We start from the raw sequence: 26,632 nt of genomic DNA, 5'->3' as shown, positions 1-26,632 counted from the left end.
ATTGTTCTGCCTCAGTTTCCCTAAATCATCCTAACTCACTTTCCCTAAATTATCCTCCCTCAATTCCTTGAATTGTTTTGTCTCAGTTTCCCTAAATTATTCTGCCTCAGTTCCTTAAATTGTTCTGTCTCAATCCTCTGGTTGCAATCCCTCTACCTCCCTTCCTGACTATTAGAACTGACATAACTTAAGGCTACCTATTATAGAGTCATAAACTGTAAATGTTTAATCTCAGATAAGGGGGAGATCTTCTATTTCAAACATCCTGGCTCCTAAATCCTCCTAAGTTACCAAGAATTTATGGTCCTCACTCTGTCAGAACTGTCTTGATGGTCCCTTCCTGGAAATTCCCACCAGTGATCAGTGCCTTTGTCTCCCCTGATCACTAGAGCCATATAAAAACTATTGGAATCTCAGATCCTAGTATCAGTCCACAACATGAATCAACATGAGGAATTATACATGTCCATAAGTCCTAGAAGGAGGGTATATAAATAACAACCACACATATACGTCCTTCAACAGCCAAGAGATAGTCCATTACTTCATGTGTTAGGGAATTCAAATAATTCCTGCACATTTTGAAATCCTGCAAGTGTCAGGGCCCTTATATACCTTAGTACATTACAGCATACTAATTATGTGTGAACTAGGGAACCATTACATCACCATACTAAGTATACCTATATTATAAGCGCCATGCTGACCTAGATTCAAGTACACCTTTTCAGAGTTCTGGCCCTCTACAAGAAGTCAGTAACACTGTTCCTTGATCACTACTGGGCATAGACCCCATGGAGATTAAAAACAACAACAAAAAGTTCAGAATATATCAAAATATTCATAACAGTAAAGAAATGAGAGCAAAGTGAATGTCCACTGACTGGGAAATAGATGAACAAATTGTGATATATGTAAGGAATTCATAAAAATATAAGATATTATACAAGATACAAGAAATAAGGCCAAAATTAGTACAACAGGCACAATGGTAAAGACATTAAGGAAGCGAAACTCCAAAATAAATGAAAAACCTACACTGGCCCTACAGAGGACCTAATGAAATATTCATACCACCCTCTAGACTTTGGTACCTTAAAGATGAAAATTATTGCCTATGATATGTTATGCCATCATTCAAGCACTTTATTTTTTTTTTCCCCTTGGGAGAGTTGAGGAAGAAGATAACCAGAAATTACTAGCATTTTCTCACAATTTAATCATTAAAACCAAAAATTCCCTAAAACTCTCTCTATGAAATAGGCAGATTAGAGCACTAAAAGAACAATGAGGACAGAAGAAGTCCATGACAAACCAACAATTCACTTGTTAACTCAAATTTGATTAAATGGGTTAAAATATAGTAAGTTGAAGTTTTAGGATTCTCCCCCAAGATCTTAATAGTCCAAATAAGAGGATCATGTGATAAGAGTGGAAAATATACTCCTACAGAGTCCAAGAACTCAAATTCTAACCTAGATTCAGCTACTTGCCCCCTCCTTCAACCTAGTTATTACTTCACCCTCTTCATCTATAAACATTTATGTTAACCTAAGTGACACTGAAGTCACTTAAACTAATCTTTTATTTCGCAAGGCAAAAATCAATTAACTTAGAAAAGCATTTGAGTAAAATGCCAAATGAAGCTTATATATCTAGAGTCAAAATATACATACTTCCTAATACTGGCTCCCTGTTAGCACTTCTCCAATGCCAGAACCTATGCTAAGCTCCACTGATAGAATGAAAAACAAAAAAGCTCAGTTCCTGCTCTCAACAACTCACAAATTAATAATGTGAGAGACAAACTAGCAAACAATGAAGAACAAACAAACTCTATGTGGGATCAACTGAGAGAAATCTCAAAGGGAAGGCTTAAGATTAAGGAAGATGAAGGTTTCTTACTGAAGGTGAGACTTTAGCTGATACTTAAAAGGAAGCAAGGCAAACTCGCTAAGATGAAGAGAGTTCCAGAATGGGGAAAACAGCCAGTGAAAATTGCTCAGTTTGGAGATAGTGTCATGTGCAAGAAACAGCAAAGAGGCCAGGATCACCACATCACAGAGTTACACAGAAGTGAATAAGTGTCAAAAGATAAAAGATAGAAGGGCAAGGGAACATGTTAGGAAAAGTCTTTGAAAATTAAGAGCAATTTATATTTGATCCTGGAAGCATGAATCATTGAAGTTTACTGGGCATTGAGAGGATAGGGAGCGAGTGGAGGTAAGATGTTAAGACTTGTACTTCTGATAAAGGCTTCATTTCCAAAATATATAGAGAACTGACTCAAATTTATAAGCAATCAAGCCATTTTCCAATTGATAAATGGTCAAAGGATATGAACAGACAATTCTCAGATGAAAAAATTAAACCATTTCTAGTCATATGAAAAGATGCTCTCACTACTGATCAGAGAAATGCAAATTAAGACAACTCTGATATACCACTACACACCTCTCAGATTGGCTAGAATGACAGGGAAAGATATTGCAGAATGTTGGAGGGGATGTGGGAAAACTGGGACACTGATACTTGTTGGTGGAATTGTGAATACATCCAGCCATTCTGGAGAGCAATGTGGAATTATGTTCAAAAAGTTATCAAACTGTGCATACCCTTTGATCCAGCAGTGTTACTTCTGGGCTTATATCCCAAAGAAATACTAAAGAAGAGAAAGGGACCTCTATGTGCCAAAATGTTTGTGGCAGCCCTGTTTGTAGTGGCTAGAAGCTGGAAACTGAATGGATGCCCATCAATTGGAGAATGGCTGAATAAATTGTGTGGAGAGACTTAAGGGAGGAAAACCAATCAGCAAATCATTGCAATAGTAAACATGGGTGGTGCTAAAGGCCTGGCACCAGAATGGAGTAAGGTCAGAGGAAAGAAGGAAACTTATGAGAGATGCTATGAAGACATAATTTTTTATTTTAAATACATAGTTATTTTTAAAATAATATTTTATTTTTCCAAATTTTTCTCCCTCTTCTCTTTCCCTCCTCCCCAAAACATCAAGCAACCCAGTAACAGATAACATGAGCAATTATTCTATGAGCAATATATTTCTATATTTGTCATGCTGTGCAAGAAAATCAGATCAAAAGGGAAAGGGGAAAAAAATGAACAAACAAAACAACAAAATCCAGTCTATATAGTTCTCTCTAGATGTGGATGGCTTTCTCCATCACAAGTCTACTGGAAGTGCTTTGAATTACTGCATTATTGAAAAGAGCCACAACCATCACAATTGATCATCATATAATTTTGTTGTTACTGTGTACAATGTTCTGATTCTGCTCACTTCACTTAGCATCAGTTCATGTCAGTCTCTCCAGGCTTCTCTGAAATCCTCCTGTTGATCATTTCTTACAGAACAATAATATTCCATAACATTCATATAGCATAATTTATTCAGCCATTCCCCAAATGATGCATGTCCACTTAATTGCCAGTTCCTGGTCACTACAAAGAGGGCTGCCACAAACATTTTTACACATGTGGCCCCCTTTCCCTACTTTATGATCTCTTTGGGATACAGGCTCAGTAGAGATACTGCTGGATCAAAGGATATGCACAATTTCATATCCCTCTGGGCATATGAAAACATGAAAAGACGTACACAAAATAAAGAACCAAATGAATGGAACCAAGAGAACATCATATATGGCAATAACAAAATTGTTTTCAGATTGATTATGACAGACTAAATTATTTTGAATATTAATTATACCCAATTAACTATAAAGGATATATGAAGATACTATCTGTACCCAAAGAAAAAAATGATAAATAGAAGTATGTCCAGAATAATTTTACATGTGTGTGTGTATACACATGTATGTCTAATGGTAGCCACATCAGGAGAAAGAGGAAAAATTCACATGATAATTTTGTTGCATATTTGAAAGAAATATGTTGATGGTAAATGTGTAATTTCATATGCAAATCATCTTTTTTATTGTACTACAATATTGAGGGGAGGGGGGGGACATAAAGGACATCTGAAGAAAGATGTTATCTATATAAGTGTCAGTATTATAGAATTTTATATACACACGTACACATACTTTTAAATATACCTATCTGTCTAATACTATTAGCCCTATCTCAGGAGAGGTGACAAAAAGAAAATAAATTTACATGATAATTGTTGCATATTTGAGTTTCATGTACTTTTTTTTACTATACTACACTATACTATGTTATGGAAATGTTTATTTTGTTCCATAAATTATAAATAAAAGAAATGATAAATGTGATGAATATACAAAATGCTAACAAGAATAAAAATGGCAACAATCATATACACAACACAGAAAAATCAAGTATTATGATGCAAAATTACAAACAAGCATAGCTAGAATGAGGAAATAAATGAAAACATATTCCTATTCCACTCATCTGCAGAGACAAGCATTTCACACTGTATATATGTTCAGACATTTTTCATGCATTGATGAGTTATTCTGATTGTCCTCCTTTTATTCCTTTTTTTTAATGTATATTATTGGTAAATGGAATGGCTCCCTGGGCTGGGCAAGAGGATATATATATACACACACACACACACACACACACACACAACACACACATATATATATATATATATATATATATATATATATATATATATATATATATATATATAATATATATATAATATATATATATATATATATATATATATATATATATATTTAAGTGCCATGACCGGACTTAGTATGAAAAATACCCTATGTATCCAGAGAGAGAACCATGGAAACTGAATGTGAATTGAAGCATAATATTTTCACCCCTTTTTGTGGTTATTTATTTTCTTTGTTGTGGTTTTTTTCTCTTTTGATTTGATTTTTCTTATACAATATGACAAACATGGTAACATTTACAAGGAATGTACATGTTTAACCTATTATTAGATTGCTTGCTATCTTGGGAAAGGGGAAAAAAATTAGAACACAAAATCTTCATTGAAAACTATCCTTATATGTATTTGGAAAAATAAAATAGTATTGAGAAAAAAAGAAAAAAAATGTCATGGGTCAAACAATTTGAAATATCCAATAAGCAGTTGGAGATAAGCAACTTTAAGTCAGGAGAAAGGTTAGCCTGGGCAAGTAGAAATGAGTCACCTGCATAGAGTGGATAACTAACACAAAGAGAATGGGGCCCAGGACAGAAACAGAGGACTTAAGCAACACATGAACAAAGCAAAGGAGAGAGAGAAAAGGCAGTCTTCCTAAGACTTCAGAGGAGACAGGCTACAGACAAAAACCACATAAAAAAATAATACAGCAGGTCATGTCACACTCTATTTTTCCATGTTGTTACCTGTTGTGCTTCAGTTCACATAAGAAAAACAAAAACTCTAAATCAGAAAGCAATATATGTATCTCCATCATCTTCAGTTTAGTGGTCACAATGTTTGGATATCACGCAGCTTAAAAAGTAAAAGTTTCTCTGAAACAACCTAGAACCTAAAGGAAAGATACGAATAATGGTGGAATGACAAGCCATCATGAAGTATTTCCCAAGTTAAATTTTGAAAGGCTATACACGTTATTTTTAAAACTGAAAACCCAGATGCTAAAATTCTTTCAATTTCTACTCTAGAAATTCTCTCTCCTACTTTAAATGCTTTGGGATAATTGTCTTTTCACTAAGTCAATTTAGCCTTGCCAAAGTAGAACACAGAATAAATGATATATAAAATAAGAGTTAAGTCTAGGTATGGAATGTAAACCATTAAATTAAATAGATACTTAGAAAAGGAATCTTTCTTTGAAAAAGGGAAAGCAAAGATAGGACTGAGTCAACTTTGGGGGAATTCTAGAGAATTCTAACTACGGAGAACAAATACTCTGGGTGCCATACCAATTAGAATGATCAGAATCAGGAGAAGTAACAAGACTTCCCAGTTGCTTGGATACAGAGGTACTAGAGGGGAGTAGTCAAGGGAGACTTGGAGGAACCTGAGTAACTGAAAATAATTGTAGTACCTTTACTTCTCCCTCTCCCTCTTATACCCAATCGCACTCTTCCCCTCATACAACTTTCCCACCATCACAATGATTTCCTTTTTGCTCTCTCTCTCTCTCCAGGCCAGCCTACAAATATTTTACAATTACTATTCCTACAGAAGCCGCTACACCCAAAGAAAGAACACTGGGAAATGAATATAAACTGCTTGCATTTTTGTTTTTCTTCCCGGGTTATTTATACCTTCTGAATTCAATTGTCCCTGTGCAACAAGAGAACTGTTCGGTTCTGCACATATATATTGTATCTAGGATATACTGTAACCTATTCAACATGTAAAGGACTGCTTGCCATCTGGGGGAGGGGGTGGAGGGAGGGAGGGGAAAAATCGGAACAGAAGTGAATGCAAGGAATAATGTTGTAAAAAATTACCCTGGCATGGGTTCTGTCAATAAAAAGTTATTTTAAAAAAAATTAATATTCCTAAAAGCAGAGATTCAACCTGTAAAGAGTAATTTGGTTGAAGCACTCCCCAACTCAAAAAGTTCCACCTATAAAGATAAAAAATAACTATTTCTGCATGACTTTTAAAGTTTGTTCCAATCTGCCTCCAGCCACTGCCTTTACAGACTTACTGCCCATTATGTTTACACACTACAATCCATCCCAAATGGCCTCCCTGCTGTTCTGTGTACATGATGTCTCAGCTCCCATCTCTGCGCCACTGTACTCTGTCTCTGAAACCTACTCCTTCCCTCACCTCTAGCTGGGGAATGCCTAGCTTCCTTCATATCAACTCAAGCATCATCTTCAGGAAGCCCTTTCTGATCTGGTAGTTGTTATTGTCATCCTCTCCTGGAAATCACCTTGTCTATATTTTGAATTTAGGTTTCTTTGCACCGGTTTCACTTCCCCTAACCCCATAGAGGGTAAGTTATCTCAGGGCATGAAAGTAAGCACCATTTCATTTTTATCTTCAGCACTTAATATAGTATTTGGAACATAGCCGACACTTAAGAATAGCTTACTGATGAGTGAACTTCATGAAAGCACTTTTATTCTATTTGTTCTACTTAAAAAAGACAAGGAAAGTATTATCTAATTATGTATTAATTTCTAAAGCAAAGGTAAAGTGGACAGTGTGCCAAGCCTGAAGAGTCAAGAAGACTCCTTTTCTGGAGTTCAAATCTGGCCTCAGACATATATTATTAGCAGTTTGAATTAGCATAAGTAATTTAATTCTATTTGCTTCATTTTCCTCAGCTATGACATGAGATGGAGAAAGAAGAGGCAAACCACTTCAAAATCTCAGCCAAGAAAACCCCAAATAGAGTCACAATAGAGTTAGATACAACAGAACAACAAAAGGAAAGCTTTTCTAACCATTAAATTCATTATATAAATGGGTAGTAAAAGACCAAGTCCCAGAAATTCGCTACAACTGCCTCTATGCACATGTGCATAAACATATAAATAAAAAAGAGAGAAGCTATAGATCGAAGCCTAAAGATTGTCCAAACTCTTGGTTAAAACAACAGGGAATGCCTCCCTATTACAGGGATATGTGGACTATAGGGGTTGGGGAAGGCTTTATATTTGCTGCCCAATTATTCCAGGGATCATGCCAGTTTCATCCAGCCCCAGAGGGCAGAACTAAAAACAATAGGCGGAAATTGCAGAGGCAAATTTTGGCTCAAAAGGAAGAACTTCCCATCAATTACAGCTGTCCAAAAGTGGAATGAGCTACCTCAGCAAAGAGTGATCATCTCATCCCTGGACACTCTCAAGAGGGCCCTCTGCTGAATATGACCATAGAAAGGACAGCTTGGGTTGAATTCTATGGTCTAAGGTCCTTTCTAATTTAAATCCAATATTCTAATTATTCTTACTTCTCACCTTCACTAATCTACTTTCTAGTTCTGTAGTTCAGTGAGAAAGAAATTAAGACATGAAAACCAAGTGAGATATATTTAATTAAGTGACTGTAAGAAATCCTAGAAAGCAAGAACAAGAAAGCATCTAACAAGTTTCTGGCAAGGAACTTTGAAGTTTGCTTAAGCTTATCTAGTTACCACTCACAAAAAGTATCTTTTTCAGGTCTAATTTCTTTAATCAGTATTTGCTTCAATACACTTTTAAACAAAAGCTTCAACAAACAACTTCAATATTAGAATAGCTTGGGATGAGTCTCTTTTGGATTTCTTCATTTCAGGATGGATTCTAGTTTATTGCTAGCTGTTTGTCTGTTTGGTCATGAATTCACTGCTGTCATATGACTGTCAGTCATATGGTCACCTGATGTCAGATTTGATAGTAACTTCCTATAAATGAAGATAATGCTAAAGAGGTCAGAGATATGCTCATTTGTCACAGCTGAATCTAACTTAGGCATCCTTCTAATAACACTTCCTTCCTCTTTAAGAGAAGTGACCATTTGTGGAAGAAGTGCATTAATCAAAAAGATCCAAGTCAGCACAAATATACACTGAATGTTCAAGTTTCAAAATAATATGAGCCACAAAACTTCCTATTTCAGCATAGAGGTCTAGGGGATCTATGTTTTCCAAGATACTTCAAATATGCTTATTGGAAGTGAATGCTACTAATGACTAAGCTTGGTCCCAAAGAAGAACTATTAGACACTGCCCCATTGCTGCTTTGCAAAGGTCAGGAATCGTGGGTGCGGCATCCTGCTTATTACATCATTCTTTTCTGATGAGCTGGTTGGTAGTAATCTTTTTTATAAAGGATAGTTTTCTGAACGGGGACGACAGGAAGCATACAGTGAGAATTGCAGGTGATGTATAAACAGAGTAAGTATGTCATCAGAAATTTATCTTTAAAATATGAATAAAGCACTTTTGAATTGGATTAATCATATACTCAAGCCTCCTACATTATACCTGACAAGAATAGTGATATTAGGCCCCCTGCCTATTTATGCTTAATTAGGCTTAAAAAATTATCACTAAACTATCAAGCTACATTTCAGAGTGAGGCAGGCAAGTTTGATCAACATGCAAGACATTGTAAAGCTCCAGGGAAGTTGCAGAACTACTATGTATAATTGTCTTAATAATACAAACTTAAGAAGGTTGGGAATACCAAAAGTCCAGTACAAGGCAGTAAGACAAGTCAGTTTTATAGAGGAAATAATCACAAAATGAAGAGGCAGTCCAGGAAGCTAAAGCGGGGAACTCCTGCTGGGGTCCTGAAGCTTGATCACCCCTTTCCCTACACCAATAAAATCTGGTAGATTTGCATACTTTTTTTTTTTTTAACCTGCTCAAGGAATTGAAAAAAAAAAAAAAAAGTTAAGTCTATATCTGGGACTAATGCAGATTCTTGCAAGATGAAAAGATGACTCAGAGAATCGGACACTAATTGATATTCAAACTCCCTGGTTGGAAGGAAAAAAACAGGGCTTCTCAAAAATTCTCAAAATGATTCTTGATACTAGATCAGTGACAAAATCTTCCCACAGGATTCTCACTTTATCTGGGTAAGAAGGCTATTGTGGTCATTACAGCCTCACTTGCACAACTTTACCAATGCTGCCAATGCTTCAAAGGGCAAAAGCAGCCCTCGCTAGCAACAAACATCCAAATACCCCAAAATTTTCAATTATCTTCTCCGGGATCTCAGAAGGGGCCTGCACCTCCACCATACCAACCCCCATTTTCAAAGGCTCAATGACTGGTAAAGCAGCTTCACCAACATTTGGACAAAAAGCTGCAACAATGGAAGTTGCAGGTAAAGTTCAAGGCCTAGGGCAGCTAGATTGCACAGTATAGAGAGCACCCAGCCTGGAGGTCAGAACACCCAAGTTAAAATCTGGCCTCAGACACTTACTGGCTGTGATCTTGGGTAAGACACTTAACCTGTTTGCCTCAGTTTCCTCATTTGTAAAAACCACTCCAGTATTTTTGCCATCAACACCCCAAATGGAGTTACAAAAAACTAGAATGAATTAACACAAAGTTCAAGTTCAGATCTTGTATACTACTTGTGTGATGTTACTTACCCATTTAATCACTCTGACCACGGTTTCCCCATCTGTAAAAATAAGGCAGTTTGCCTAGACAATCTCAAGGTCGCTCTTTCAATTTTAAATTTTTTAGAATTTTGGGATGTTCTCTTACTCCCATAAACTTAGGCTTATTCTTTTCAATGAGCTTATTTATACCCTTTCCCAGGGTTACATTATATTGTTTAAAAACACAAAATAAAGGTTGAACAATTTCACTCTTCAATAGTCTCTTAAACCATCTATATCAACTAATAATAAATCAACAACAAATTCACATTTATGTAACACTTTTTGTTTACAAGTGATTTTCTCACAACTCTTATCAGGTAAGTAATGTAAATATTATGACCTGCCCCACCCCCCATTTTATAAATGGGGAGACTTAATCTATAGCCATATAACAAATTTAATAAGCAGGAAATTTTGGATCCAAGCTTAAGTTTCTCAGCCTCAGAATCACAAAGTTCTCAATTGTAAGTGATACCCGAGACCAACTACTCACTCAAGCCACATCCTTTACACCAGCATTTCTCAAAAGAAATTTCTCTGTAAGTGGAACTGAAATCTGCCTCTATGCAATTCCTAGCCCTAGTTGCTTACTGAGCTTTAGCAAGAAGAATAAGTCTAATAATTTTTCCACATGATGGCTCTATAACTACTTGAAATAGTTATAACTAGCCTGTCATCAAATCTTCTTTTCCAAGTTATCTCTAGCCACTTCAATCCATTTTCATGTTAAGAGTACCTAAAGTTCTTCCTGTCCCATCCTTTTGACATGCTCTGCAAATAATGACAGGTATTCCTAAAATATGGTATCCAGAATTGCACATGCACAATCTTCCAAATGGGAAACAAGTAAGGAAACCATCATCTCTTCACTCCAGAACATGTTCCTTTTAAATAATATTTTACGCTAATCTTCCAAGAGCAAGAACAAAACCAGGATGACAAAAAAGTTTTTGCTGAATACAGCACTGATTCTGGATACCTATTATCACCCTTTTCATTATCTCTTTTTGGTTATATTTACTTGATTCTATCTTGGGGGGAAAAACCTGAACTCATAACAATTATAAGTCATGCACAACAATATGATACTTCAATTTACAGCCAATGAAACTCTACCAAAAGCAGAATGGCTAATAATTTAATTGTCATAATGATAACGTCATCCTTTAAAAGGTAAAAAATATCCAAAAGGGAAAAAGCTAAATAATGAGGAACTATATGCTTTTTTTGGGGGGGGAGCAGAGGGAAGGGGAGGAGTGGAGGGTGGAAGTGAACATGGAATTTTATAGGAAAATTACACATGAATCCTACATGGCCTAAAATCCTAAAGGTGAGGACCAAGAGAAATGAGAAGACATTAAATGAAACTCTGAATACATTAAAAATATTTATTAAAAATAATTATGATGAGGAAAAAAGGAAAATTGCCTAAGAGACTAATGTGGATGCACAGAGAAATCATTTTTAAATTTTAAAATTAAATTTTAAAAAGTTGAAAGAATAGGTAACAGAAAATGAATACAAAATGTAGCAGAGGTCTATATAAAGAGCATCTGACACACCAAAGCACAAAATGGGAAGAAAACATAAGGACAACAAAAAGGAGGTTTTTAGGGGAAAAATGAATTAAGTAAAAAGAGAATCACAGGCAAAAGGAGAACCACAAAAAAGCGTTTAGAGCACTGTTCACTGCAACTGAGATGTTAAAAGAGTCAGAGAAAAGGGAGCTTTTTTTTTTCTGTCAAGGAAAGTAACCTTAGAATTAGAAAAGACAGAATTAAAATTGCTTAAAAACTTTTGATACCCAAGATGAGTAAAGAGATGGTAAAGATATGCCTATCTATCTTTCATGAGATCATATTATTTATTCTGAGCATAAATAACCAAAGTAATACAAAAACTAAACAACGTGACTGCTAGGATACACTCAATCTTTGGATATAAAAATCATGGAGAAAAGAAGTGGCCAAAAGACTGAAAAAAGCAAAAATAAGATTGAACAATTTTTTTTTAAAGAGAAGAGCAAGAGCAGAGTTGACTATTACTCTCTCCAGCTGACTCATTGACTAAAAGAGGGTCCTTACCTGGATCAGCCATTTTGTCAGCTTTCTGGGCTATACTACAATCCTGTGAAATCAAGTTTTACATTAAATATGCCATCTCTTAACTCCCTGGTATTTTCATTGTGTAACCCATGTCTGGAATGCTCTCCCTCTTTGACTCCATTTCCTGGCTTCCCTCAAGTCTCAGCTTAAATCACACCTTCTGCAAGAAATCTTTCTTGGTTCTTCCAATTTACTATGTTTACAATTTGTCTGTACATACTTCTACACAATTTCGCCCATTAAACTATGGACTCCTTGAGAGCAAGAACTGTTTGTATTTTACCTTTCCCTGTATTCCCAGAAATTAGCATATAGATAATTATTTAACAAATACTTGTTGATCTGACTCTATGAACTATAGGCTAATGAAATTGGCTTTCATTCTTGCTATCATATTAAAATAGCTTGTTCAATGTTTTTTAGTTTTGGAAACTGCTGGAGTAGTTCAGTAGATTCACAGCTGAGAAATCGTCAATTCTAGTTTGGGGGACATAAACTGATATGTCAGATATACAATTCCAAATTATAGAAGACGGATTCATATTGATAATACAAACATATATGTCAGCACCCCACTAGCCAGAAAAAATAACAATGGTTCTCTTATAGCACTTCCAGTTATAAAAATGTTATTATTCTGTAAAAACATAATCTGCAAGTACTGTATCTCCTTAGCAAGAGAGGAAGATAAAAGGAGAAAAAAGCGCTATGAAAATCAGATTTGATTATCACTTTTTAAGATATGACAGAACAAAAAAAGTAAGTGATTAGCAAATAACCGATTTCATATGATGTTACAAAGCAATAATAATTATTATAACTAGTTAGTACTAACTGAAAAGTCAAAAAGTTAAGTAGTGGAAGTGATTAAAACTTCAATAAACCTAAAGACCTCAACTACTGAAGTAAGAACTCATAATTCAACCAAAACCTCTGGGATAACTATCAAAGAAAACAAGTAGGCAGAAATTTGGTACAGACCAACATCTTACACTATATATTAATAAGTTCCCAAATGGATATATTATATACAAGGTCACATCCCAAAGTAGAGAAATAAAGAAGGAATTATCTTTTGCAAGAGTTCATGACCAAAGAGGAGAGAGAGGATCTGAAGAGAAACTTACGTAAACTTTTAGTTTACATAAAACTTAAAAATGTTTTCAGGGGGAAAAAAATACAGCCAAAATTAAAAAGAAAACAGTTAATTTAACATCTTTGCAAAAAAAAAATTTCTCTAATTTCCAAAATAAATAGAGAACTGACTCAAATTTATAAGAAATCAAGCCATTCTCCAATTGATAAATGGTCAAAGGATATGGACAATTTTCAGATGATGAAATTGAAACTATTACCACTCATATGAAAGAGTGTTCCAAATCACTATTGATCAGAGAAATGCAAATTAAGACAACTCTTGAGATACCACTACATATCTGTCAGATTGGCTAAGATGACAGGAAAAAATAATGATGAATGTTGGCGGGGATATGGGAAAACTGGGACACTGATGCATCGTTGGTGCAGTTGTGAACAAATCCAACCATTCTGGAGAGCAATCTGGAACTATGCCCAAAAAGTTATCAAACTGTGCATACCCTTTGATCCAGCAGTGTTTGTTTCTATTGGGCTTATACCCCAAAGAGATACTAAAGAAGGGAAAGGGACCTGTATGTGCCAAAATGTTTGTGGCAGCCCTGTTTGTAGTGGCTAGAAACTGGAAATTGAATGGATGCCCATCAATTGGAAAATGGTTGAGTAAATTGTGGTATATGAATGTTATGGAATATTATTGTTCTGTAAGAAATGACCAGCAGGATGAATACAGAGAGACTTGGAGAGACTTACATGAACTGATGCTGAGTGAAATGAGCAGAACCAGGAGATCATTATATAGCTCAACAACAATACTGTATGAGGATGTATTCTGATGGAAGTGGATCTCTTCGATAAAGAGAGCTAATTCAGTTTCAGTTGATCAAGAATGGACAGAAGCAGCTACACCCAAAGAAAGAACACTGGGAAATGAATATAAACTGCTTGCATTTTTGTTTTTCTTCCCGAGTTATTTTTACCTTCTGAATCCAATTCTCCCTGTGCAACAAGAAAACTGTTCGGTTCTGCAAACAACTATTGTATCTAGGATATACTGTAACCTATTCAACATGTAAAGGAATGCTTGCCATCTGGGGGAGGGGGTGGAGGGAGGGAGGGGAAAAATCGGAACAGAAGTGAGTACAAGGGATAATGCTGTAAAAAATTACCCTGGCATGGGTTCTGTCAATATAAAGTCATTAAAATCTCAAAATAAATAAATAAATAAATGAAATTACTTTGAAATAAATAAATAAATGAATGAATAGGAAGGGCGGGGGGAGGGGGTAGAGACAGAGAGAAGCACATAGTAACGCTCTATTGACGCAGCTGTGAACTGATACAGAAATTCTGGAAAGTAATGTGGCACTATATCCCAAAAATCACTAAACTGTGCATGCCCTTTGACTTTGTGATAACATACTACTATTAGACCTATCCCTCAAAGAAAAAGGAAAAGAACTCAAATGCACAAAAATATTTATAGCATCAGTATCTCTTTTTAGAACTGAAAATAATTGGGAAATGGCTTAAGAAATACATGCATAAGATGGTATAATTTTATTGGTTATACAAATGATAAAAGGGTTTGTTTCAAACAAATCTGAGAAAACTTCTTCTAACATTTATTTGTACCAAACAGCATAGCACAGAAATTAAATGAATTTCCTTGTCCTTTATAGAGCCTTCAATCTAAGTTCTACTTCTGATAAATGTAAGCTAGCTGTGTCACCACTAAACTTTTAAATAAATGATTACTATGTGCCAGGCTCTGTGCTAAGCAGTGAGTATGCAAAGAAAGCCAAGGAACTCTCATCTTATTTGGTAAGATAGCATACAAAAAAATTGTAATATATAAGGTATATACATACAATATAAATAATCTTGGGGAAAGGCTAAAAATACTAAGTGTGCCTCAGTTCTCTAAGACTAAACTACAGATAAAAAAAGAAAGGTCCTACACTGATATAATCACAAGTGTGGGCATTGTGCTCCAGCACCTCCCCTACCACTACAAAAAAACAAAAACAAAAACACTCACTTAAAAAAAAAAAATCTATCCATTTCTTTATTTGGGTCCAATTTCTAATTCAGTATCACATTTTTTTAATATGCTTAAAATGCATTTTAAAATATATCAAGGCTTTAAAAATACATCTAACAGCAACCACTTTATAGGTTTTGAAACACTGAAAACAATTATAGAGTTTTGTCATGGTTATTCTTTTTTTTTAATGGCATATTATTGGCTAAATCTATGATTCACTGATGTTGAGACCTTAAAGAGAAAACCAATTAAAGAGTAGTTCCTGTAGGAAAATGAAATTTGCTTTACAATGATTTGGTTCTGTGAAAAGGCTAGGCTTGTTTAAAAGAAACATGGGTTTGAAGAGCCTGTACCTATCCTTATTAACAAGAGAGCCTCTCTAAGTTTTTTTTTTTTTTAAATAATATTTGCACTACCTATCTCATAAGGGTGTGAGAACTCAAAGTACTTAAATGAATTATTGTTAATAATGAAATATTACCGCTTCAGAATATATAACTGTAGGCAACTAACAAAATCTTAATGCCTTAGGCAAATATCTAAGATTGTAAATAATGATAGTTAACATCTTAAGTAGTACTTTACTATAAGTCAGGCACCATGCTAAGCACTTTACAATTATATCATTTGATCCCCACAATAACTCTGGGAAATAGGTGCTATTATCATTCCCATTTTAATGATGGGGAAACTGAGACAAACTTAGGTTATATGAATTGCCCAGGGTCACACAGCTAGAAATAAGTGTCAGAGGCTGGATTAGAACTGGCAATTTCCACACTGGAATCCAAATTATATCTCAAAATCATAGTGGGGGGGGGGGAGTGTTTTTAGTCAACACTGCTTCTGTTTTTCACTATCAAAACAAAAAATATGTGCAATAAGTGATTTCCTAAACAATTATATACCTGAATTCTTAGAAAACCAAGACAAAATAGATAATTCTGCTAAAAATCTAAATCTGCATTTTACAATGTTACTATTAACTTTAATTTCAGTTTTTTCAAAAATTGATACCCAAATTGAACAGCATACCAAAATATTCTACAAACCAACAAAAATGATGACTTATTTCCCCTTTCACTGCCCCCTCTACAACCAGTAAGTTAAAAATCAACTAGATTTATAACAGTTGTGCAATTTTATTGTAAACTTACTAAAGCTTAACAAGCAACTTACAATATTTCCAGGAACCACTGCCCAAGATCTATCAGTAAGTAGCAGAGAAGGCACTAGAATTCAGGCCACATTCCCTCTTCATTAATTCATCTTAGCCTCTAAACATTTCTTTCCATTAATCGACAAGAGCTTATTAAGAACATACCATGCCTAAACATTATAGATACAAACATTAAAAAGTTCCTTCTCTCATTCTAAATATATCTTAATGAGTCAGTGGTATCCAAAGGTATAACAAAGGCCTGATGTGAGTGTCCACAATCCATAGCTCAGCAGAAATGTCAGTATCAAAGAAATAGGCTAGGCTGCAGCATGTGATCAGACACCAGTCATTCGTCTTGGCAAGATGGAATCTTAACTAGAAAAGGTTCCACCTCTGCTGACTCCATCCCTTCCTACCAGCATGGCCACCAAACACACCTGCCATGTACAGTAGAACACTGCAAGCCTGGAGGGCATCTGGAGGTCACATAACCCAGTTCCTAGAACAGGAGCTGAGAGCTGTAGGAAGGGTAGAGCAGCACACTCAGAGAATGGATAAACTTCATCATCATTTCACATATACTGCAAGCCAAGGACACAGATCCAAGTGTAGAAACAAAGAATAAACATTATCCTAGTCTACCTCAAAGGAATGTAATCAGCTAAAATCACTTCACCTACACAGACTGACCTGATATCTAAAGTGCAATGGTTTAAATTCTTTCCCAGTATGATATAGGATCACCGATCTAGATCTGGAAGGATTCCTAAGAGTTCCCTAGTCCAATGCACTCATTTTACTATAAGGAAGCAAATGCCCCAGAGGGTTTCAATGACTTACCTTAGGTTATAAAGATAACAAATAGCATAGTTCAAATTTGAACTCAATTCTTCCAATTCCCAATATAGTACTCTTCCCTATTCTAGATACAAACACAATTCAAATGGAAGCAATTCCTTCCTGGCCTGGTACTGGTAGACAATCCAGGTTTCACAGGCATACAACAATGAGGTCAGCACAACAGCTCTGTAGCCTTTCAGTTTGGAAGTCAGACTAATAATATCTCTCCTTTCCCACACTTTTTTTCTGAGCCTCCAAACACTGAGCTAGCTCTGACAATGCATGTGTCAATTTTATTATCAATCTGGACATCTCTGGGTAATAGAATTTATCCACTTACCCATTTGAATTGTCTTAGGAAAATTCTGACAAAGACCCAGCAGGATAAAATATCAGATCCCAAGGTTCTTTTTTAAACTAAATTGCTAAGCCTTCCAACTCTTACTGCAGAGTGTGCAGCTCTGTTGGGCTGGTCAACAATTTTTCAAATGTCAAATATATGCTTGCTAAAACGATTATTTTAGGGAGAACTCACACTGGGCAAGCGCTCACAAGGTGGTCAAAAAAGTGATAGAAGGATACTCTTAAAGTCTCTCTTAAGAACTTTAGAATCGACTGTTTTACACGAAAAACTGGCACAGGATTGCCCTGCACAGTGTGCTCTCATCAGAGAAGGTGCTGTGCTCTATGAGCAAAGCAAAATTGAATTAGCTCAAAAGAAACATGAGATGCACAAAGTTAGAGAAGCTACTGCAAATGTTCATAGGGACTATTTGTATCTAGCTTATGGCAGCGCATTCCAAACTTGCATTGATCTGTTCAATGACAATCATATTCTAACATATTGTGATGTCATTCCAGAAGGAAAGACAACCAACAGATACTGGCCCTGAATCCAAAGACCTGTAGTCAAAAGCTGTCTCCAATGCCTACTAGCCAAATGACCACAGCCATTTCAAGAGATTCGAGATGCTCCTGTAAATAAACATGTAAATAATTACCTCTTCAGGTTGTGTCCAATTCAAAGTTAAGTACCTAATTTGTACACCATGCATCATCTCTATCCTCAAGGAGCTAGCATCCAGTAAAGTTTAGAGTTGGGTTTCCAATTACCAATATCCAAAGGAACTTTGGACAAGTTCCTTGATTTCTAAGGCCTCTTCTACTTCAATAATTCTAAGGTTGTCATGTTAGCAGCAAAAATGAACAAAAGGAGCAATCGGGAACAGGCAAGTAGTTCCTTCAAAATTGGGTCTCTACCAACTAAGGCTTCATTTAGAATCAGTGCATGCTAAAATGAAAATACAAAGATGCTAAATCATATTATGCAGTCACGAATAACAAAAAATTCACTGGTGATGTTCATTAAAACAAATTAACTATCCAAGTAAAATAGTGACGCCTCCAAGGTGACATTCCATATTCATTAGTTCCTTTTTTTCTCCTTCCTTCCAAGTTTCACTATTTCCCCAGAGTGACATTTATGGTGTGTCTCCGCAGTAACTCAATTATAGGTTTGGGGCAGTTGTGGGGAAACCTAGGAAGAGCATCAGGGGGATGAGCTTGGAAGATGTCCCCTAAGGTTCCTCCCAGCTCTAAAACTAAGATCCAGTTTGCATCAGTTTCCCTTCTGGAAAAGGAATTTTTAGCACTTCCTCCTCACCAAGGAAATACTTCCAGCATGAACTTCATTTTGCATGGGTTACAAATTTCAAAACAAAGTGATCAGGAAAAAAGTATCATGAATAATTGGAGAATCTAAACTGGAAGGCATTTTACCAGTTCTATAATCCACACTGAAAATTTGATTTTCCATAAATACAGATCTGACTAAGTCATTTCCCTAATTCAAAATGCCCAGTGGTTCTGTATGGTCACTAGTATGTCAAATACAACTTTTTTTTTTTTTTTTTAAGTTTTAGTTTGTTTAGTTTTTAAAGCCCTTCATGAAAACTTGGCCAGAACCTGATCATTCATCCTTATTAGAAGTTAACTCCTTTCCCTATTCTTCAAATTCAGCCAAACTAGGCTCCCTTTCTGATTCTCAACACCTCTGGGGTCTCACAACTACAAAGTAAGCTCCTTAGAAGAGGGATTGTTTCATTTACAGTATTTATAATACAATGTTTAGCACCTACCAATAAAAGTCTGTTGATAATTATCCTTTAAAAAGGAAATTTCCCTGAAACATCATTGATGAAAGGTCTAAACTTCCTTCAGAATTAACAAAAGGAATTCTAAAAGAAAGTAAGCTCTTACAATAAAAAAATGCTAATTAATTTCCTCTCACAGCAGGTACTACTAATTCAGGTTTAGAAGTCATAAAAAGGCTAATCATCTTCCACACAAAAGCCCTTCCAAAAGTTTAAAGTTAATAATCCATAGCCCATCAATCCCTCAAGTCTTCTCTAGTTCCTTATTGCTCATGGTATTAGATTCCATCCCTCTTACTGCCTCTCCTTCACATTTAACTGAGCCAAATCATGTTACATTAAAAAAATTTCAATTCAGAAATTTATTCTGGGGGTAGGGGGGAGGAAGAAGAAAAGGTTTCTTGCTTTTGAATCTTTTTTTTTTTAATGATATAATAAAATTCAGATAATTATAAAATTATTGCATCTAATGGTAGTCAAGTTGTTGAGGTCTAGCTTTGGGGTACCTAAATGAAATTAGGGTTAAGGTCTAGTGGCAGGTTTGGGGTACAGATTCGGCGCAAGGTGGTCTAGTAGCGGCGCGAGTTCCCAATAAAAGCATTTATTGGCCCAGAGAGCTAGATTGATAAAAGAGGTTTATTATTATATAAGCAAAGGTAAAGTATAGGCGAAGGTAGAGATAAGGAGGGCACTGGACAGAGGGTCCAGTGGACAGAGGGTCCTCACATGGTAGCCATGTTTGGAATCTCTGCAAAGAGGGGTTCCCAGTGTGGCCTTTTTATAATAGGAGACTTAGCTCGAGGGGCTTTCGGGTGTAGCCCCAAAGTTGGCTCATATCCGGGTGGGGCTGGGAACAGGCCAAATCTTCTATTGGAATTCAAAAGGACCAGGATGTGTGAGTTAAAGAGCAATTTACATTATTAACTAGGAGAGGGTGGGAATCTAGAAAGCAAGCTTTCCCGCATCAAAGTAATCATTCTATATCAAAAAGGATTCAATTAATCTTAAACTTAAGATTTGCTGAGCTGCTTTCCTTCTTGTTGCAAGCAATGGGTTTGTTTGTTTCTAGTTAAATAGCCAACTATGAAAAGAATTCTTGCATTTCACCCAAAAAACAATAGAGATGGTTTTGAAGTATTTTAGATCTAATCTTACAGTCGGATCTAAATGTTTTCCCCTTCATTTTCACCTTTAACCTCCATTTAATTTCATGTAGATCATCTGGCTCTGCATTAACAACCATCTTAAAATGAAAAAATGTTAGAAGTATTTTTTGTTACATAGAAAAACTGAACTTTTCTTGGCCAAATTATAGGTTAGACAAAAACAAACAAAAAACCCACTTCATTCATCATCACAAAATTAAAGTTTTTGCTTCTCCAAGTGTTCAACCTTTATAATTTAATCACTCAAACAAAATTTTTAAGTCCAAACGGAACTTGTGAGATGTATTCATCCCCATTATTTCAAATCTCTATTGTCCCATAGGAGTACATTACATTTAATTTTCTAGCCTATAATTAAAGTGAGAAAAACAAACATAAGATGAAATATTGCAACACACTTATCAATTTTTGAGAACTTGCTGCACAAGAAACTACTATTGCTAGTCCAGAGGTCTGACTTTGTTGGAAAAGGCTCTTCTTTGGCAGTATAGTCAAGTCCACTGATTCTTCGGTATCATGAGTAAAACGCATAAAATGAAATGGAGATGATTACAAAGGAAACTAATTACATTGAAAAACATTTAAATAAAAATCTGTTAAAAGTCAGATGCCAAGTTAAAATCCTCTGTGCTAGTAGTCTGACTTCTACATAAGTTTGTATTAGAAATTCGAGAAACTTAGGCAAAACAACAATGTCCTTTTAACATATCTTTGTCTATAGTTTCATAAGTAAACTGATCTTTTAAACTATAATTGATAAATCATTTAATATGTAATTTTTATAAAAGTAACTTGGATTGCCGCCAATCTATAAACTTTTTTTTTAAGGTAAAATAGAAAACCCAGAAATAATAATATACAAAGAGTGATGAGGTATGATGCAACAAGATAATTTGGAATCCAAGAGCAGGGATTTTTAAATCCCAACTTTGTTATTATCTGAAAGTGACCTTAGGGTTTGGTCATCTGGAAAGTGAAGAGGCTCAATACCATTTAACAAGCATCTACTTTTGTATGCACTGAATCTAACACAAAGTAGGTACTTAAATTCTTGACTGATTACAGCACTGAATATACAAAGAAAAACCAAAAGTCAACTCTTATCCTTAAAGAGTTATACTATGGTAAGAAACTAGAAATTTAGAAGGCAAAAATAAAGGAAAACATTCCAGGAAGGAAGGATTTGAGAGTGAGAGAGAGAGAGAGAGAGAGAGAGAGAGAGAGAGAGAGAGAATGAGAATATGAATGTCAAGAAGTCTAAAGATCAGAAAACAGATTAGTTTGGCTAGAATGAAACAATACTAGAAAAAAGCAGGCTGCAGCCAGACTGCAAAAGGCTTCAAATGGTACTCAGTTGAGGAATTTTCATTTTATCCCAAAGGCAATAAGGAATTGAAGGTTCTAGGGTAGGAAAGTGATATTCTCAGACTTATATCTTTGCTTTAGGAAAATGATTTTGGCAGTTGTGTGTATGACAGATTAGAAAGTGAAAGATGAAATCAGGGAAACTAACTAAAAACGAACTTCAATAGTTCAAGTGAGGGGCAGCTAGGTGGTGCAGTGGATAGAGCACCAGCCCTATAGTCAGCCCTATATAGACCTGAGTTCAAATCTGGCCTCAGACACTTAACATTTCCTAACTGTGTGAACCTGGGCAAGTCCCTTAACCCCAATTGCCTCAGGGGAAAAAAAAAAAAAAAAAAAAAGAATAGTTCAAGTGAGAAGTTGCATTAGAGCAGTAGTGTCAAACCAATTTGGTCATGAACACAGGGTTTAAAATATATGGTACAACACATAAATGCTGATCTGGGGAAGAAGGAATTGAAGATATGGAATAACAAAGATATTGGGTATAACACAGAAAACGGGAAAATGCTCTATTTTTAGTAAGAAGAAAATTGCTTACCAGAATCCTCATGGAACCTTTGTTCAAACAGAAGAAATGCAATTGAGGAAAATATATAAAGGAACATTAATAGCATCTAGATCATATGATCATTAACCTAATGAATCTTTAAGTTCAAAGGAATCAGGTCAACAAAATGTCCAAGATTTTAACTAACTGCCTACATCTGAAAATCATTTGGTTAAAAAACTGTGAAATCAGATACACGTTTAAGTATTCACCAGCTGAATTAAGATATTGATTGGGTATTAAAGGCCTAGGTTTTCCCATCAAATATTCCAATCTGAGAGGTGCTAGTTGATCTGCTAAGGTTGTTTTGGGAGAATAATGGAGTAAAAGGATTAAGTATTGAAACTATGTCATGGCTAGGCTCCATCTCAATTTGTTCTGATTCTTTCCCTCCTAACCCTATGTATCCTTAAAAATAGCAGTTTTCCCATTCATTCTAAATAATATGCATCTTCTAAATTATTTAAATATATGCTGGAATCCATAAACACTAGGGTTTAGGAATATATATCAGGAATAAAATACCATGAATATAAAGAAAAGATCAAAGAAATTTGCAAGCAAAATAAAAGTGAAAAAATGCTGCATATAATGTTTTTAGAGGAAAAAATTGTTCTCATCCATTCAGTATCATTTTTATTCTTCTCTACAACACTAGCTGTTCAGAAAAAGTTAACATTTATCCCAGAGCCCTCCTAAGAAATCTCTCTTGGGAGGGGGGGGGGGGGGAGAGAAAGTCTTTTATTAGGTTAGATTTTGAATTTTGTTCCAATGTGGCTCTGAAGACTCTTTTTCTTCTTCTTACACGTTTCCTTTCATAGTTTGTTTGACTTTTCTTCTACAGGGAGAAGAGAGGTGGAAAGTGGGGAAAAAAGATTAACAGGACAAAATCAAAGCACATTTGACCATTTGCCATTAAAGAGCTACAAAGGTGATCCCGATAGCCTAAGGAATCCCTCAAAACAGAATCCAGAAGAGACAGTCTGACAATATAGAAGAACCTGCTCCAGACTACTTCAAATTCCTTGTTTCCTGAAAAAAGATATGTAAATGGTTAATAAGCAAAACCTAAGAGAACTAGGGGGAGCAACAAAGAGTAACCAATTAAATGTAATAAACAAGCTTATGATTCCAGCAGCACATATTAGTTTTCAGTGAGGTAATTTTGTCTATAAGATATTTTTGTGGGACTATCAGTCATTTTATTTTCTTGAAATATTGGCAAAAAATTTTAAGACTAAATATAAATTAATGTGTTTTCCTATTATGGGTATAACTAAGTATAAGGCTCAAATTTTAGTTTTAAATGTGCAGTCTTACGGGAACATAATCCCTTTATAACTATATACTTATATGTATATAAATATTAAAATTATTAATAGCTGATATCTAAATTAATAAAGTTTCCCAAAAAACTATACATATTATCTCATTTCACTTTCACAACTTTATAAGTAATAATTTAATATGAATCTGAGCTTAATCTCATATTTAATTCAAAAGAAAACTGAGGCTAAGGTTAAATGACTTGCTCATGTAACACAACTAGTAAGTATCAAAAGTAGGTTTCTGATTATGGCAAATCCAGCACTTTAACTTTTTTGCTGGGGAAAAATTAAAACAGCACTTAGTCCTTCTATCAGCCGTGGAGATCACTTTTTAAGGAAGAGGCAAATGTCTATCATGGGAACGTTTATCCATCTCACTGAAAAAACAACCTGCAGGGCACATCCAATGATCAAAATAGATTTGGTCCAATCTCATACAACAAATTATTGATGTAAGATTGAAGAGGGGACCCCTGAACTTGGAAAATCCTGGAAGGAGAAAATCTTCCATTCTCTGTCTCAATAAGAGACTTTGCCCCATGTCTTTTTCCTTAAATGAATTTAAGTTCCAACTGCTTGAGGGGGGAATGATGCGGGAAAGCTTCCTTTCTAGATTCCCACCCTCTCCTAGTTAATTATGTAAATTGCCCTTTAACTCACAAATCCTAGTCCCTTTGAATTCCAATAGAAGATCTGATCTGTTCCCAGCCCCACCCGGATATGAGCCAACTTTGGGGCTACACCCGAAAGCCCCTCGAGCTAAGTCTCCTATTATAAAAAGGCCACGCTGGGAACCCCTCTTTGCAGAGATTCCAAACATGGCTACCATGTGAGGACCCTCTGTCCACTGGACCCTCTGTCCAGTGCCCTCCTTATCTCTACCTTTGCCTATACTTTAACTTTGCTTATCTAATAATAAACCTCTTTTATCAATCTAGCTCTCTGGGCCAATAAATGCTTTTATTGGGAACTCGCGCCGCTACTAGACCACCTTGCGCCGAATCTGTACCCCAAACCTGCCACTAGACCTTAACCCTAATTTCATTTAGGTACCCCAAAGCTAGACCTCAAAGGAAAAGGCAACTTTCTTATTCTTTGCTATAACTAGCATATTGTCTCCTTAATGAAGTTTCTAATAATGGTTGTGGCAAATATAACAGGAAAGGAAAAAATTAAAATGTTAAGTTTTAAAAGATTCAAATAGAAAGCCCAATGTTCCCTAAGCAATCCAATTGTTAACAATTATATAGTAAACACAAAGGGCAACCAAAGTTGCTACAATTATCTTTTCATCCAAACTCTAGGACTATTTGCAAGGCAAAAACAGTGTTTCACTTCCTAAAGGCCAGTTATGTCCCTACAAAGTTGGTCAGGAGGATCAGAGAAATTGGGAGAACTCTTTCAACACTTGGGGGAAGGAAGAGGGAAGGAGGAATAAGATAAACAGGAAATAGAAAACCAAGGAATGTAGCAATGTCAGCTGAACTCTCCCCTCCCACTCCTATGCAAAAAACAAGACAAAGTTGAAAAGTTGGCTTTCTTAAAATATTTGTGATCTTAAGGAGATGTTTAGAATTAAGATTTCCAGATGCTAATCTCAAGAGAATAGTAATTAAAATAAACTGAAAAGGGGAAAAGGAAAATTACAGAAAAACAAGTTGATGACAAAATATCCATCCTTAAATATTTATATGGCTAGTTTTCATAACAATATCAAAATCACGAAAGAGTACACTTACTAATCATGACTCTCACATGCCCACAAAAAATACCAGCTTATTACACTTATTGTCATAAACCAGAGAAACTGAGGCAAGACAGAGATTGGTTTTTAATTTTTTAATGGGAGAGTTTAGGCTAGACAACCAGATGGGACTCATATCCAAATCACTCCAGCCACGAGGAACTAAGGCAGGGAATGTACATAGGGTTTTTGCTAACTAGGGTTTGCAAACAGAATATATATAATACATATAAGAATATACAATCTTATAGAGGAAAAAAAAAGGCAGATAAGGGGAGCAGGGACACTGGGTGGACAGACAAGCCATAATTCCAGGAAAGGATCAATCATAACTTAATCCTGACAGGATAGGAGTTAAGACAAGAAGGTAAAGAGCAGGAGACAGTGAGGCAAGGGCCAATACTCAAATAGAAGGGGATAATGCACCAGGAGTTTATGACACAATGTTAGGTAAAGTGGTCAGAGGGTCAAGGTTTTTTCTGACTCAATCCTAACTGCAAGGAAGGCCATAATAATTTTATTCAGGGCATAACATACACGCACACACAAAATGTACACCAAACTAAAATCTCTGCCACACAAAGTAGCATTTCAATAACTCATACAGGAAACAATGACCCTCTTGTTGAAATAATCAAGCTCTGTTTCATTTGAGCCAAAAAGTCATGTTAAAAATGCAGGAACCTGACCAATAAGATCAAATTTGCTTAATAATCCATAGAATAAAAGCTTACTATTAATGGGAAAGTCACTTTTTTTTTTAAAGAAAATTTCTATATAATGGAACTTAATTCCAATTCGCTTCCAAATACTTGCCAAAGTTTTTGTTGTTTTTTTTTTTTTTTTTTGCATACAGAACTTATGTCAGATTACAACCAAATATTTATTCTTAAAATTCTATGAATCAAAATTGCAGTTATGGAAGACTAATGAATGGAATAGATTTAAGATTTCAGTAAACAGTAACATGAAGTCATTATAAAGGGCACATGACTGGAAGAAGTGAACATTAAGGTGATCATTAGGGAATGATGATAGACATCCAACTCAAGTCCCACATTAATA

General features: G+C 35.4%; 1 protein-coding gene and 1 non-coding gene across 2 annotated transcripts in view; both read right to left on the bottom strand.

Moving 5' to 3' along the window:
* SNX5 (sorting nexin 5) overlaps positions 1-26,632 on the bottom strand; it is a 46,876-nt gene that overhangs the window by 17,679 nt on the left and 2,565 nt on the right. The window lies entirely within an intron of this gene.
* Positions 16,753-16,997, bottom strand: LOC127552673 (small nucleolar RNA SNORD17). The gene has a single exon (XR_007951528.1). It is a non-coding gene; the product is annotated as a small nucleolar RNA SNORD17 (small nucleolar RNA).

This window comes from Antechinus flavipes, chromosome 2, assembly GCF_016432865.1.
Source record: "Antechinus flavipes isolate AdamAnt ecotype Samford, QLD, Australia chromosome 2, AdamAnt_v2, whole genome shotgun sequence".
Lineage (NCBI taxonomy): Eukaryota > Metazoa > Chordata > Mammalia > Dasyuromorphia > Dasyuridae > Antechinus > Antechinus flavipes.
Note: the sequence above shows the minus strand (reverse complement) of the source record. Positions and strands in the feature narration are given on the sequence as shown.